This window comes from Suncus etruscus, chromosome 1 (genome assembly GCF_024139225.1).
Source record: "Suncus etruscus isolate mSunEtr1 chromosome 1, mSunEtr1.pri.cur, whole genome shotgun sequence".
NCBI classification, from domain to species: domain Eukaryota; kingdom Metazoa; phylum Chordata; class Mammalia; order Eulipotyphla; family Soricidae; genus Suncus; species Suncus etruscus.
In genome coordinates, this window is record NC_064848.1 from 99,571,758 (window position 1) to 99,589,012 (window position 17,255).

Below are 17,255 nucleotides of genomic sequence, written 5' to 3' on the forward strand. Positions count from 1 at the left end.
ATGGAATGAGCAGAGAACATTTTACTCATTTTGTTTTAGCTCTATAATATCAAAAAATGTAAAAGTCAGATAAAGTCTATTCTGCTATTTTCCTGGAAAAGGAGATGCCATGATCACTAAGGTGGTTTTCCCAGGGAGAGGCTTATCCATTGTGGCTTATCCATTATAAATATCTTGACTTCTGGTATTTTCCCAAAAGTAGAAAACTCAACTACATAACTTGTAATAGAGGGGAACTGAGTTTTACTGTTCTCTGGTTAAAAATAGTAAGTTCTTAATCACGACTAAGTAGGTGGGTAAGTGCATATGTCTGTGTTTTTTTGTAATCTGTATATATAAATGTTCAATGAGTATGTTTTTATGTAAATATATAAATATGGAAATATTGAATGTTAAGTACTTGGGCATCAACTTGAGAGAGGAGGTATAAGATTTATGCAGTGAAAACTGACAATGATAAACATTCTGTTAACCATTATTGCATTAATGAAAATAATTTAAGAAATATATTTCTAAAAGCAATAGAGAAAGGTACTAAGAATAGGAAGATATTCTGTGTTTATGAATTAAAAAGACATTAGCATTATTAAAATGACTATTCTACCCAAAGTTATATACTGATACAAATATAGTCCCTTTCAAAACTTCATAAGTAGAAATTGGACTTAATGCAATCATTGTTATGCAGGAGCCCTGGTTTAGTTCCTGGCACCTCATTGTTCCCTGAGCACATTTGGGAGTAATCCCAAAACACAGAATGAGAGCAGCTGCAAGCTCTGCTATATATGTTCAATAAAGCAAAAGCATAGAAAAAGAGAAAAATTTCTCTGATAGTGGTCTTTAAGGAAGTAGAGTACCACTAAGATTTTCATGGAACTGAAATATAAGATAGCCAAAGCAAACCCGATTAAAAACTAAAAAATAAATAAAGGCATCATGGCTCCTGACTTATTTCACAACTAAAATATTCAAAATTTTGGTATTATAATAAAATCTAGATATTTAGGGCTCAATGGTAGCACAGTGGTAGGGCATTTACCTTGCACATGGCTGATCCAGGACAGGGGCGGGTTCGATCCCCTAGCATCCCATATGGTCTCCCAAACCAGGAGCAATTTCTGAGTGCAGAGCCAGGAATAACCCGAGAGCCACTAGGTGTGGCCCATAAAAACAAAAATAATTAATCTATTTAAATATGTTTTAGAACAAATTGAGATTTGGAAACATCCCATATTTCCAATAATGAGTGGGTAAAGATGTAATATATATCATGTTTGATATATAATCAATATTACTTTTCTATTAAAGATGAAATATTATTACAATTTGAGTAACGTATTAGTTGCATATTTGTTACAATATGAGTGGATCTTAAGGAGTCATGTCAAGTAAAATATGAATGGAACAAATTGACAATCCAGAAAAAAACTCTCATATTGGCAGTTTTTAATGACAAAGGATCTAAGAACATAAAATAAAGAAATAAATATTCTATAATAAGTAGTGTTAAATACTGGCATGCAAAGAATAAAAACAATTTTCAGAAAATTGATTAAATAATAAAATCCATAAAATATTAATGAATAGATAAGCACACATAGGCAGAACACTCCATGAAGCTCCAATAGAAAGGAAAACAAAAGCAAAAATAAACATGTAATTACATAAAACTAAAAAGCCTGTAAAAGAAACTAGCATTTAAAGAAAGTCATCCACAATTAATAGAAGATTTTCTAACTTCATATATATATCAAATATTTATGATTAAAAAACAATTAATTAGAAACAGCAATTAAGTAAAAATGGGGAAAAGTGCTAAACACCTAAAATACACCACAGATGCATAAAAAATGTTTTTTATCAAGCTGACAGATAGTAAAGATTAGGATACATACCTAACATAAATCAACTTTATGAAAAAATGTGCAGATTAAAAATGTTAAAGTTGATGTGACAACAGTTTAGCTCACAATTTATGTATCTGAAGAACATAAAATACTAATCCAAAGGATATTTACTTGCCTGTGTTCATTGCAACACTATTTAAATTAGTCAACAACCCAAATTCCTAATGATCATGAATATTAAAAAAGATGTGGTATATATACATAACATAGTACTACTTAGATATTATAGATAAAAAATATTGACTTACAGTATGGATGAGGGGAACTTGTTAGGTAAATAAATCTTATAGAAAAAGTCAATAGAGGACTACTTTGATTCTCTGTGAGATAGAAGAAAGAAGAGCAATGGATTAAGATAAATTAAAACAAACAAAAAAACACACCTTGGACCCTGACCCCACAGCTAAGGTTACCAATGTAGCCACAAGAGGGTTCAGAGAGCAAAGGAGATAATTGAAATGTGGTGGAAGAATAGGGGTAATTTGATGGCAGCTGTGGTGATAATACTCCTTTGTAAATGGGTAAAAGTGTATCGCTAAACAATTACATTATTTTTCTGGGGGGACACACATGCCAGTGAACAGGGCTTACTCCTAGCTCTGTACTTAAGGATTATTTTATGACTTCAGTGTGGGCTCAGGGGATCATATAGGGGCCAGAGATCAAAACGAACAGCAAAATGCAAGGCAAAAGTAGAATCCCTGTGTCCTCGACATATATGTTTTTATAAATCCATATCCTCTCAATGGAAATGCATAGGATAATTATTCAGTTTTCTTCTTTTTATACTACTGGATCCCTGATTATTCAAAAACAGAACAAACTAAAACATCAAATATACCAAGAATAACTTTTTAACTATTATATAGAATTTAAAGGATGACTAAAGGCTAAAATGAAGATTAGAAAAGTTAATTTAAAAAATGAGTTTAAGTGTGAGCTCCTTATTTTCCCTGTATTTAAATTTGCACTTGCCAATTTACTTCACAGTGTTTATTCTTCAGCAGAGTTTCAATTCTTGGATTTTATTTTTTGATCAAGGATATGATTTCTAGTAATTCAATCACAACAGAAATATTAAATAAAAGCAAAGACAAATTACAGGTCCACTGGAGTTCATTATAATGGGATATAACTCATATTTGTATTTTATCAAGAATATAATTCAACTTGACAGAAGTTGCCTTTATCCCCCTTCTTTGAGAGCCACCTGTCAACTTTATATATTCAGCTCTCACAAAAAGATACTTGGGGAAGCCAGTTCTGTCCACATATATCAACATTTTATGACAGAGACAGAGTGTTTGCAACTACTTTGGTGGAAAGATATTAATAAGTGAAAGAAGATATATTGGTATAATTTCCCATTATAATTTCAAATCACATTTTAGGAAAATTCTCTCAATGAAAGTAGCTTTTGACTCTATCATAAGACCAGATTTTTACTTGTATGAAAAAATCAAGCGTGGATTTATTTTTCAGAGAAAAGATGATAGACAAAATAATCACTATACATAAAGAGTAAAAAGATGACTTTGCAAATTCAATGCCTTAAATAAGAATATATGTATTAATATGGCATATATTCTTTGGGATTATTTTTTCATAGATATATGTTATTTTAGGGACACATCCAGTGTTGCTTGGGATTTACTTCAAGCTCTCAGTGATCCTTCCTGATGTGGGTCAGGGAATTATATAAGGTATCAGGGATTAAACCAGGTTGGCTACATATACTCTAAATGCTCTACTATCTCTCCAGCCCCATAATTTTAAAATATATTTTATATACAGTGTCAATAATTTTAACTGTATAAAATGGTTAGTATTTCCTTACCTGGAAATAAATACAGAGGTTAAAACAATGGCCTAAGGGCTATTATTGGAAATCATATTATTATAATTATGATATAATTATTATTATTGGAAATAAAATCCTAGTAATCCAAGTCTGAAGTGATTGCTTTTACTTACATTACTCTGGGAGGCTGATAAAGAATGTCCAGAAGAGTTACAAGCTTCCTACCCCAGTGAAAGAGGTGCTCTTTTTATAACTGAAACCCTACTACAAATATTGTCTGTAATTATGGTGTTTAAATAAAGATAATATTTTAAAAAATAAAAAATAAGATACATTACATTGTTTTATGTGGGACAAGTCTCAAAAGATTATTACTAGGAATTACACAAAATAAATGTTTCCCTACATTGTAGAATCACAACAGGATTCAGACTCAGTCCCAGTATGCTTATTTTAATGCAAAAACAAACAAACAAAAACAAACAAAAATAAAAGAGAAGAGTTACAAGAAGTCTATCAAGCTGCTTCCTATTTTCCAAATGCAAATTGCACCTAAGCAAGTACAAAGTATGTTCTGAGGAGATAGTTCAGGATCATTGTTCTAGTCCCCAGAACACAGATGGTTACTAAGCATCACTGGATGTAGTCCTGAAGGCTCACAAGCACTACTATTAAAGTGGCCCTGGCATTATATGGCCAGAGCAGCAGTACTGAATCATTGGACCTTATCCCTGAACCAAAGATCTGCTGCCCCTGCACTCTCTGAGCATTGCTAAAGAGGCAAAAACAAAGAGCAAAGCTTAAAGGGCCAACATGCTAGAAGAGTTCAGTTGGAAAATCCGAGTTTGATCCTAATGACATTGCATTGGGTGTGCTCCCCTCCAAAAATTAAAAATAAAGCTAGGATGAAGGGCCAACATCTGTTCATAGATCAGAAAGATAGTGCTGCATAAAGTTGAGCATATCAAAGCTCAGAATATACAGAAATCATAGGAAGAGCTAATTAAAATATGAATTTCTGATAATGTTTACTGCAAGAGACTGGGCACAAAGATAGAAGCAGATTCTATCCCATTTTGAGTGTCACTGGTGCCTGAGACACTACCTGGAGAGTTCGAGAGAAAGAGCATCCTCAGTGAAATGCAATGCAACTGTGGTTAAGAAATCAAGAGTTATCTAAGGGAATCAAACCAGAATGGCAACTACTAAAAGAATGATTATTGCTATTGTTATTATATTATGCAAATAATTATTTTAGCTTACCAAGGGCTTACCAGAAAGTGGGGCGACATTCCTTCTCCAGGAAACACAAAGGTGTTGATTGTACCTAAACTGAGGTAAACAATTTCACTAATTGATGGTAATTTATGTAATATGTTAATCTAGCTTTTGGGTTTTTGTTCAGTGTATTAAAGTCTCATGTTAATTCACTTAATGACTTATGGTTAGAGTTAGCATCTTTATGGTCTACCCTCTTACCTTATTTTCAGAAACATTTATAGAATTTATATGAGTTTGACTTTGTAAGTAGGTAGAAAGAATGAGCTGGGCTAGAGAAAGTCAAAATTCCTCTCTGTTGTTTCTATGATATGATTACATTGAAAAAAGAAACTTGTCTTAGGTTTGAATTATTTTATTCTTGAGGGACTATGACATGGATTTATAAATGTCCATTGAAATATCTCTTCCCATCCTAATTCACCACATGTGAATGTCTAAACTATGAAGATTACTGTTACTTTCCTGTTAAACATATGATGTACATAGAAATGACTCTTTTTCTTTTTCTTTTTTTTTTCTTTTTATCCCCAGAAATGACTTTCATGATCAGGTTCAGGTTGTAAAATTATCACAGGTCAGAAGCTCACAGCTCTACAATTAATTTTCTCAGCCCTGAGAGCTTCATGCATGATTAGGTGCTTAAATGCTTTTTCATCCTAGGGATGATACAAATTAAAGTTTTCCTGTGAGTTTGATGGGTGATGTAAATTATGCTTAGTTTTGGGTAGATAATATTAATGTCCGCATTTAATACAATGTCAGGAAAATTTTGTTTATAAGCCAAAGCTTCAATAATTAATGATAAACCCATAGATAATACACACATTCTTTTTGTTTTTATAAGACAATATTTACTCATATAGAATGATATGATTTTAATATAGTTTTAAGATATAGTTTTTTTCATGGTGGCAGAAAAGTGGAGAAAATATGGAGTATAAAAGCCATAAAATTTGACGTATAGAAACTTTTAAAATGACTTTTATAAAAAACATTAACATTTAAAATTAAGTAATTTTTACAGATAAAATGATTTTCTAAAATGACTAAGTTATAGGCAGAGGCATTGAATCTTTATGTCACATTTCTATGACCTAATAAAGGGTCATAAATAATACAATAAATAATATTGTATTTATTACATAAATAAAATATGTGGATATATGTATGTTAATAAATATTATGTATTGAGCTGGAGAGATAGCATGGCGGTAAGGCGCTTGCCTTTCATGCAGGAGGTCATCGGTTCGAATCCCGGCATCCCATATGGTCCCCCGTGCCTGCCAGGAGCAATGTCTGAGCCTGGAGCCAGGAATAACCCCTGAGCACTGCCAGGTGTGACCCCAAAACACACACACACAAATAAATATTATGTATTAAAAATCCATGTGAAGGAGTAAACTTTTCTGGGAAAATATAATATTTTGCAGCAAAAATTAGGTAAATAAACCCTTTTGAAAACAACTTTTTATTAAATATTGTCTGATTGAACTACTGGTATTATATTTTATGTTGCATATTATTTAAAATTTCAGAGAAATTTTTCTGGATTTAATAAACAAGGCTGTCTTGCCATTTAACTGTAAGCTTTTAGCAGCTTGGCATAAGGATATCAAGCTGCTTTAGCCTATAGATGGTTGGAAGGGTCTGAATTTACGGGTTTGTTGTTTTTTTTGCAACAAAAACTGTCTTGACTGTCCATGCAGAAGGTGTAAAAGCTGATCCAGTCAATGGTTCTTTTTTTTCCTTCCAGCACTAATTTTTTTCATTATTTATGTTTTCTATTTCTTAGCTAACACCCTTATCTTCTACTATTTGCTGTTAAACTTGGAAAGCAATATGGCCACTTTTTTTTTTTTAAGAATAACTAAAAATGTGCCTGAAATACACATTTGCTTAGCTATTACTCAGGATGAATCCAGTTTAACAAAAACCAGGAACTGTGAAAACTATCCTCTTTTGGTGATTTGTACCTCCCACTTTCGAAAAACAAGATTAGAATCACACTTACTGTGTATTTATTTTTCTTTTTTGCCCACCTAGAGCATATTAGCTTCAATAAAATTTATATTTTTCCAGATCTATGGTTTTTATATTCTCTCTTTCCAGTCTTTTGTGACAACATTTTTTATGATAATCTTTTTTTTTTAATTTTTTGGTTTTTGGGCCACACCCGTTTGACACTCAGGGTTTACTCCTGGCTATGCGCTCAGAAATTGCCCCTGGCTTGGGGGGACCATATGGGATGCCGGGGGATCAAACCGCTGTCTGTCCTATGCTAGCGCTTGCAAGGCAGACACCTTACCTCTGGCACCACCTTCCCGGCCCTTTTATGATAATCTTGACCTTATTTGCAAAATATTACTTTATTTTAGGTAGATGTTTAGGTTAAATGAAATGAATATGTAAGAAAATATTTTATCAACTAGTTTGTATAGAGCTTATTGAATAAATTTTCACAAATGATATATAGACTGATTTTAGAATATCTCAATAATTACTAAAGTCCCTATCTGATGAAATAATGAGGAATCAGTATTTTAAGAGAGGTATTAAATTTCATAATAAATAGACTCATAAAAATTCTAAGAGTAGTCTTCCAAGTATTAAACTAATATATGCATGAGTTAATAATCAAATCTTCAAACTTACAAATAAAATTTTCTCAGTATACTTAATTTTAAAAGGAAATTTTCATATTTTAATTATTTTATTAAATTATATATATTCCCTTTATCAAAATTTAAACCCCTAGATTGGGTTAAGATCCTTTCATTTTTACCACATTTTTATTGTCCTACCCAGAGGTAACAATTTTTATATTTAATATCTGTATATTCTACTGTTTAAGCTTATGCAAAATATGTATGAAACATTCTGATGGTGTGAAGGGTCATTTTGATGAAACATCACTGAAAATCTAAGTTTGCAATGATCTGCTGTGCTTTTAAACTCAAACCCATAATCATTTGGATGCATATAGCAAAAACCAGAGAACTTCCAAACCATGAGGTTTCACTTCTCTACATTATTTATTTATTCATTCATGCATTTATTTATTTTATTATGTTAAGCACCGTAGTACAAAAGTGTTTGTGGTTGAGTTTTAGTAATAGAATGTACACCAGTGGCAGATTTCCTGCTACCAGTGTCCCCAGTTTCCCTCCTACCCACCCTCCCGACATGCCTCTGGGGCAAGAATTTTACCTCTTTCTTCTTTTTTTCTTTTTTAAGGTGAATTAATTTTTTTATTTGAACACCTTGATTACATACATGATTATGTTTGGGTTTCAGTCATGTAAGGAACACCACCCATCACCAGTGCAACATTCCCATCACCAATGTCCCAAATCTCCCTCCTCCCCACCCAACCTCCGCCTGTATTCTAAACAGGCTCTCCATTTCCCTCATACATTCTCAATATTAGGACAGTTCAAAATGTAGTTATTTCTCTAACTAAATTCATCACTTTTTGTGGTGAGCTTCCTGAGGTGAGCTGGAACTTCCAGCTCTTTTCTCTTTTGTGTTTGAAATTTATTATTGCAAGAATGTCTTTCATTTTTCTTAAAACCCATAGATGAGTGAGACCATTCTGCATTTCTCTCTTTCTCTCTGACTTATTTCACTCAGCATAATAGATTCCGTGTACATCCATGTATAGGAAAATTTCATGACTTCATCTCTCCTGACAGCTGCATAATATTCCATTGTGTATATGTACCACAATTTCTTTAGCCATTCGTCTGTTGAAGGGCATCTGGGTTGTTTCCAGAGTCTTGCTATGGTAAATAGTGCTGCAATGAATATAGGTGTAAGGAAGGGTTTTTGTATTGTATTGTTGTGTTCCTAGGGTATATTCCTAGGAGTGGTATAGCTGGATCGTATGGGAGCTTGATTTCCAGTTTTTGGAGGAATCTCCATATCGCTTTCCATAAAGGTTGAACTAGACGGCATTCCCACCAGCAGTTGATAAGAGTTCCTTTCTCTCCACATCCCCGCCAACACTGTTTATTCTCATTCTTTGTGATGTGTGCCATTCTCTGTGGTGTGAGGTGGTATCTCATTGTTGTTTTGATTTGCATCTCCCTGATGATTAGTGATGTGGAGCATTTTTTCATGTGTCTTTTGGCCATTTGTATTTCTTCTTTGTCAAAGTGTCTGTTCATTTCTTCTCCCCATTTTTTGATGGGATTAGATGTTTTTTTCTTGTAAATTTCTGTCAGTGCCTTGTATATTTTGGAGATTAGCCCCTTATCTGATGGATATTGGGTGAATAGTTTCTCCCACTCAGTGGGTGGTTCTTGTATCCTTGGCATTATTTCCTTTGAGGTGCAGAAGCTTCTCAGCTTAATATATTGCCATCTGTTAATCTCTGCTTTCACTTGCTTGGAGAGTGCAGTTTCCTCTTGAAGATGCTTGTAGTCTCAATGTCCTGGAGTGTTTTGCCTATGTGTTGTTCTATATATTTTATGGTTTTGGGCCTGATATCGAGGTCTTTAACCCATTTGGATTTTACCTTCGTACATGATGTTAGCTGGGGGGTCTAAGTTCAATTTTTTGCAAGTGGCTAGCCAGTTGTGCCAACACCACTTGTTGAAGAGGCTTTCCTTGCTCCATTTAGGATTTCCTGCTCCTTTATCTCTCACCACTCCTATTCAACATAGCACTGGAAGTACTTGCTATAGTGATTAGGCAAGAAAAAGATATCAAGGGAATCCAGATAGGAAAGGAAGAAGTCAAGCTCTCACTGTTTGCAGATGACATGATGCTCTACTTAGAAAACCCTAAAGACTCTACCAAAAAGCTTCTAGAAACAATAGACTCATATAGCAAGGTAGCAGGCTACGAAATTAATACCTCTTTCTTCTTACATAAATTGTCTCTGAAGTATTTGATTATCTCTGGTCCGACTGTGAATGGGATTGTTATTTTTTAATATCTCTTTCTTTTCTTTCATTCCTTGTATATAAAAATCCATGTATTTTTGCATATTAATTTGTAGTCTGTCACTTTACACTATAAATATATTTTTAGAAGCCTTTAGGAAGACTCTTGAGAATTTTCTAAATATTGTATCATGTCGTCTATAAGTCTATAAACAGAAAGAGCTTGACTTCTTTCTTGTCTGGATGCCTTGGTTATAATTTTCTTGCCTGATTGTTATGGCAAGTACTTCCAATACTATATCAATTAGTAGTGGTGAGAGGGGACAACCTTGTCTTGCACCAGATCTTATAGGAAAGGCCTTTTGTTTTTCCCCATTAAATATAATGTTTGCAATAGGCTTGTGGTAAATGTCCTTGACTATATTCTGAAAAGTTCCTTCAATCAAATTTTATTGATTTTTTTATCTTGAATGGGTGCTAAACCTTATCATTTGTTTTCTCTGTATCTATTGATATGAACACATGATTTTATTTCTCTTATTGATATAGTATTTATATTGATTGACATGCATATTTATTCATCCTTGCATCCCTGTGATGAAATTTGGTAATGGTGTATAACCATCTTGATAAATTACTGGATTCTTTTTGCTATTACTTTTGTTGAAGGTCTTTGCATCTGTATTCATCAAGGATATTGGGCTATAATTCTATTATTTTGTTGTGTTTCTGTCTGCTTTTGGTATCAGGGAGATATTAGCTTCAGAGAAACTATTTGGGAGTGTTTCTGTTTAATCATTTTCTTATAAGAACTTGAAAAGGATTGGTTGTTGGTCCTCTTGAAAAATTTGAAAGCATTCATTAGTGAATCCATCTGGGATTAGGAAACTTTTTAATTATCATTTCAGTTTCCCCGATAGTAATCAGTCTATTCAGATATTCCAGATCAAATTGGCTCAACATTGGGAAGTTATGAGTTCAAAATAAAATTATTTATTCCATGTTCTCTTGTTTTATGGCATAAAGGTCCTTGAAGATTATAATCTCTAATTACCAATTGAATTTTTATAGTATCTTTACTGACACCCCACTTTTCATGCCTGCTTCTGATTATCAGGTTCCTCTCACTCTCTTTCTTTGTGAGTCTTTTTAATGGTTTATTTTTTCAAAGAACCAACTCTTTCTTTTATTCATTTTATGAATTGATTTTTAGTTTTCAAATACATTAATTTATGCTCTGAGTCTTATTATTTCCATCTGCCTCCTCATTTTGATGCTCATTTTTCACAAATATTATGCTGTATCATTAGGTTATTTTGTAGGCCTCTCCTTTCTTACTTCCTTCCTCTTCCTTCCTTTCTTCCTTCCTTGCTTGCTTCCTTCCTTCCTCCTTTTCTCCTCCACTCCTTCCCCCCTCCTTCCTTCCCTCCCCTTTATCTCCCTCCTTCCTTCTCTCCCCTTTACCTTCCTCCTTCCTCCCTTCCTCACTCCCTTTCTCCCTCCATCCCTTCCTTCCTTCTTCCCTTCCTTCCTTCCTTCCTTCCTTCCTTCCTTCCTTCCTTCCTTCCTTCCTTCCTTCCTTCCTTCCTTCCTTCCTTCTTCCCTTCCTTCCTTCCTTCCTTCCTTCCTTCCTTCCTTCCTTCCTTCCTTCCTTCCTTCCTTCCTTCCTTCCTTCCTTCCTTCCTTCCTTCCTTCCTTCCTTCTAGATGCTTCCAAGCTATAGTTTACCTTCTTAATACTGCTTTTCTATAAACACAAATTCTGATAATTAGTGTCTTCATTCTCATTTGTATCTAGGCATCTCATGATATCCTCTTTAATTTCATCTCTAATCCACTAGTTTTTCAGTAGTGAGTTTAATTTGTAGTTTAATTCCCATGTGTTAAATTTATTATCATGCCTATTTGTAATTTACTTATATTTTTAATTGCTTCAGGGTCTGAGAAGATAGTAGAAACAATTTCTGTACTCTTGATTTTTGGAAGTATATATTATGGTCCAGTCTGTGGTCTACCTTTGAGAATGTACATGTGCATTAGAGAAAGAATGTTTAACCAGCTTCCTAGGGATGAGGAGCCCAATACATAACTACTATGTCACTCTTTATTTCTTCCTTCAGATCTAGTAATTCCTTTTAAAGTTTTATCCAGGTTGACTATCAAGAGGTGACAGTATAGTATTGATCTCCCACTATAATTGTGTTGCTATTGTTGTTTTTCTTCAATGTATTAGCAGTTGTTTTATGTATTTTTCTGGTTCCTCATTGGGTGCATATATGTTTAGGTTTGTGATTTCTTCTTGGTGTACACATTTCTTGCATATTCAGAAATGCCCATCTCTGTCTTTTCTAAACTTTTTGAAACTGAAGTTTATGTTGTGTGATACCAGTATGGCACCCATCCTTTTTAAGGGAGTAATTTGCTTGAATGATTGTTCTCCAACCTTTGACTTTGAGTCTGTATTTCCCTGCTCAGATATGTTCAATTTTATTATCCATTTGCTACTCCATGTCTCTTTATTTAGTCCATTGGCATTGCGAGAAATTATTTTCATGGGATTTAGTGTTATCTTTTTGTAGGAGGTTGGTGTGTTTGTGGGGTCTACCTTTCCTTAAATTAGAATCTTTAGTTCTTCTTTTGGGTTAGTTTTGAGTTTGTAATTTTTTTTGATCTTCTGTTTATTTTATTTGAAGCTATGTATCCTTCCTTCAAATCTGAATGAATGCCTGGGTAAAGTATTCTTTGTGCAGTATTCATTTCCTTGAATCTTGTCACTGTATCTCATCACTGCCTTTCTTCCTGGAGAATTTATTAGCTCTGTGAATTTCTCAGAAATTCCTTGACTGTTGATTTTTCAATAGATTTTTTTCCCCTGTGCTTCTGGGATGCCAATGATTTTTTTGTTATTTCTAATGATTTTTCCCCCAGAGTTTAATTGTTGTCTGTTGCTTGATTTGATTATTTTTTTCTTCTCCTTATTTATTTCAGAATCTTTACAACCTCTTCTGTTAAATGGAGGTGTTTTGCAGCTGATCTTCCTACTCATTGATTCTGTACTCAGCAGCTCTTACTCTGTTTGTGAGGCCTTCCAGTGAGCATTTAATTTTGCCTACCAAATTTTTCAGACCTGTTATTTTAGTTTGAAATTCTTTCATTTCTACTGTCTTATATTTTTGTGTTTTATGTGTGGTTCATTTGTTTTGTTTCATGGTTTCTTTGAGTTCTTTGATCATTCTTCAGATTTCTTCTCCATAGTTCTTATCAGAGAGTCAATATAGGTAGCCTTTTGTACTTTCTATATGTGAAGCTGCCATATTCATTCCCTAAGCATGGTAGGGTTCTATGTTTTTACCCATTGTGACCTTTGCAGTTTGGTATTTTTATGTATTGTGCTGAAATTCATTGACAAGAAGACATGCACACTTTCTCCAGGTCCCGTTCAGGTGGGCAGGGGCACTCACCTCAGCATCTTTCCTGGTCCATGCATATGGGCAGGCCTACCTTGCCTCATGGCTGCTGACAGGACAAATCCAGGTCACCATGTTATGTTGTTTTTACCAAGTCACGAGCTGGTGGGGGTACAATCACCTCAGAGTCTCACCAGGTCACCGTAATCTTATACTTAAAAGTTTCTACAATTTCAGAATGCATATATAAATTTTATGGTTAATATAGAAACTAATGTTACTATATCCTCAATATGAAAATGAAAAGTCTCATTTTAACTAAAATTCTGTCAGTGATATAAAGTGAATTAAAAAGAACTAGTGTGGCAAGTTTATAATGAATTTATTACTCAGGGCTACTTTGAAGAGGAAAAGTGATAGAGTAAAGCATCTTTTTCTCATAACTTAAATGTTAATGTTATCATTTTCTCACTGAATTTTCCAGTAAAGCATTATATCAAAGAAGGCAAGCCAATTTTAGATGTTTTATGTTACAGAGATAAATAAGTCCAATACACTAGAAATATGATTCAAATATTAGTAAAACATTTTATGACAATGTAGTAATTTTATATGATTACTGATCTAGTAGTGCCTGATAACTGACAATAAATCACTTTAATTTGTTGCCAAAAGTATGTAAGTTTTCTTTCTAAGCAAATAAGAAAAATAGAACCCAAATTTATAGAGTTATAAAAATATCTGTGTACAAAGATAACCATTAACCTTTCAAAATAAAAATTGTGTAAAAATTAAGTGATATAAGCAAATGAAGACTAAGAAAGAATGCATATTGAAAATAACCTATTTTGGATTTTTCTTTCTCTATCATAGCTGTCATTAAACCAAGTGTGTAAAAAAAATCACACTCACTTTTGAAATATTTCCTAAGCCCAACTATGCATCAGGTCCTGGGAACTAATTTTACAGAGGTCATATAAAGTCCTTATTCTCAGAAATGCTCTGATGTCCTATAGATTGTGGGAGATAGAGGCATCATATTAGACAATGGATGCAAAGGGATAAATGCTAGGCCAAAAGGGCACAAGGAGCCCTGGGGAGCAACATGTTAGACGTATTAAATGCTGACTGGCAGCATTGCAAGACTCTGGTTAAGAGGTCACGGAAATCTTTACTGGAAAAGTGATGGCTAAGCTGAGTTCTTCTGTATAAATAGGAATTAATCAGGTGAAAAAAGGAAAAATCTTATGTAGTAGCCTGCAGGCAAGAAAGCACACAGTTATAGAAAGCACACAGTTGTATTTAGGAAGCTTAATAGCTTGACCAACTATATTTTCCATTTACAGAACCCTCTCTACCTTTATTTTTCTTTTTCATGGTTATATTTTCCCTTTAAATTTATACTCTATAAACCTTTGTTTTATATCTTTTTACTTTTCAGAAACAATTTTGGAAAGATTTCACATTTCTTAATCATAATTCTGGTGCTAAGAAATAAAGTTCACTTTAATAGAGATTTGAAATGTTTGATTTGAGAGACTTATTTAGGATCTTGAAAATTTACATAAGGTACACAAAATACCACTATGCTGGGAGAAAAACCTAGTCATCAGGCACTTCCTGATGACATCAGGCACTCTTTCTCTTCCTCTTTCTAACATCATTTTTTTTCAGGTATGTGTTTTTAAAATAATAGCTAAACTGAAAAGGAGATGGGAAAGGTATAATAATAGGAAACAATTTATTTAAGCATTAAAAAGTATTGTGGTGTCAGGCTTCAAATCATGGCTTCACATCTCCACAGCCAAATATTTGCTTACAACTTAATTATTTGTCATATGCATGAAATTACATACTATCTTTTTCTAAGAAATGACGAGCCAATAATTACCAACACAGGACCTCAAGGTGCAATCTAGGAGTTGACTAAGAAGGATCTCATTTCTTCATGGTTTTACAGTTGATACTTTCCATTTTCTTATTGTGGTATTTCTTGATTCCAATGCCCATTGAACATCTGTACTGCACAGCCTGCCTAGCTATGCTATTATTTATTGTCTACAAATTGCCAAAATGTTAGTATTATTTGTGTAGGAGATAGCTCTTTTTTCATCTTGAAGTGGCATTAGGAGTTTTGATTTTCCAGTGAATTTCATATTTGTTTTCACTGAAAAATCCCAGGGTCATTACCTATTATGGGGATGCTATTTCCCCCAATATTTGTAGATACTGTTATTAAATCTATTCATTTTATCTTGTTACATTAGGTGAAAGACTCCAAGCCATTCTCATATTTATAAATTGTGAAAGTGAACCAGTATTTATGATATAATTTCATTTTTTTGTTATGTGAAAATTTGGAAATACTTTTTCTGTGTTTTCATTCAGTTTATTCTTGAGCAGTATAGGTTCATAAAGTTAATAAACTGAGCAGTTTTAGTCCATAGATGAAACCATGGACATGCTACCAGCTCAGTGAGAATGGCCTGATTTAACTGAAAGCCAAGCCCCTAGGTATTAAGTTAAACAGTCTAGGGATGAAATGTAGATGAGATCGAGTTCTTGACTTTTACTAGTCTCAGTGAGTAATGATTTATTCTGTATCCACCACTTTGAAGATTTCAGAATATTCTCTTTAGTCTTCTCCTTATTATTTTTCTTTACAATTTGTGGCAAAACAGTATATCTATTATTAGTCTTTTCTTGAAAAAATTAAAAAGGACGAATCAACTTATTTTATAACCTCTTAATAATAGCTGTACTCAGTGATGCTAAGATACTTTATCTCCCAAAAATGAATCAAGGTGAGTTATTTGTTCATTTTCTATAGCTTAATGTAATGTGACCTCTCATTGAACTAGTGGAAATATATTCATAGATTTAATGTCTCCTGGTCTGTTTTTTCTGTGAAGTCTTTTTTTCCTTGCTTCATCGAGTCTAACAGATTTACTGGGGGTTCTTTCAAATGACATTCACTTAAATTGTGTCTGGCATCATTTTGAATTTTGGATGGGATAAATTCTGAGGCCCGTATTTAATCCTCAAAAAGTCCTTTTCTGAGAATAGGCTAAGAAATAATAGAAAGATGTCCAAGTATGAGGCTGGAGAGATAGCAAAGCGGTAGGGCGTTTGCCTTGCTTGCAGCCAACCCAGGATGGATGGTGGTTCAAATCCCTGCATTCCATATGGTTTCCCAAGCCTGCCAGGGGCAGTTTCTGAGTGGAGAGCCAAGAGGGGGGAGGGAAGGAGGGAGGGAGAGAGAAGGAATAAAGGAAGAAAAAGAAAGAAAGAAAGAAAGAAAGAAAGAAAGAAAGAAAGAAAGAAAGAAAGAAAGAAAGAGAAGGAAAGGAAAGAAAGAAAAAGAAAGAAAGAAAAAGAAAGAAAGAAGAAAGAAAGAAAGAATGAAAGAAAGAAAGAAAAAGAAAAAAGAGAACAAAAAAGAAAGTAAAGAAAGAAAAAAACAAAAAAGAAAAGAAAGAAAGAAAAAGAAGGAAAGGAAAGGAAGGAAGGAAGGAGGAAGGAAGAAAGAAGGAAGAAAGGAAGGAAGGAAGAAAGAAGGAAGGAAGAAAGACAGGAAGGAAGGAAATAAGGAAGAAAGAAAGGAAGAAAGGAAGGAAGGAGGAAGGAAGGAAGGGAGAAAGGAAGAAAAGAGAAACAAAAAGAAAAAAGGAAGAAAAGAAAGAAAGAAGAAAGGAAGGAAGGAAGAAGGGCGAAAGAAAGAAAAGAGAAAGAAAAAGAAAGAAAAAAGGAAGAAACAGAAAGAAGAAAAAGAAAGGAAGAAGAAAGAACGAAAGAAAGAAAGAGAAGAAAGTTCAAGTAAACTTTGACAATTATATGACTATAATCCCTGAGTGCTGACCTGTGTGACCCAAAAACAACCAAACCAAAAACAAAAACAAAAAACAACAACAACAACAACAAAAAACAAAAAATAAACGCTGATTCTAAACATTTGAGATGAAGTCTGAAAACCT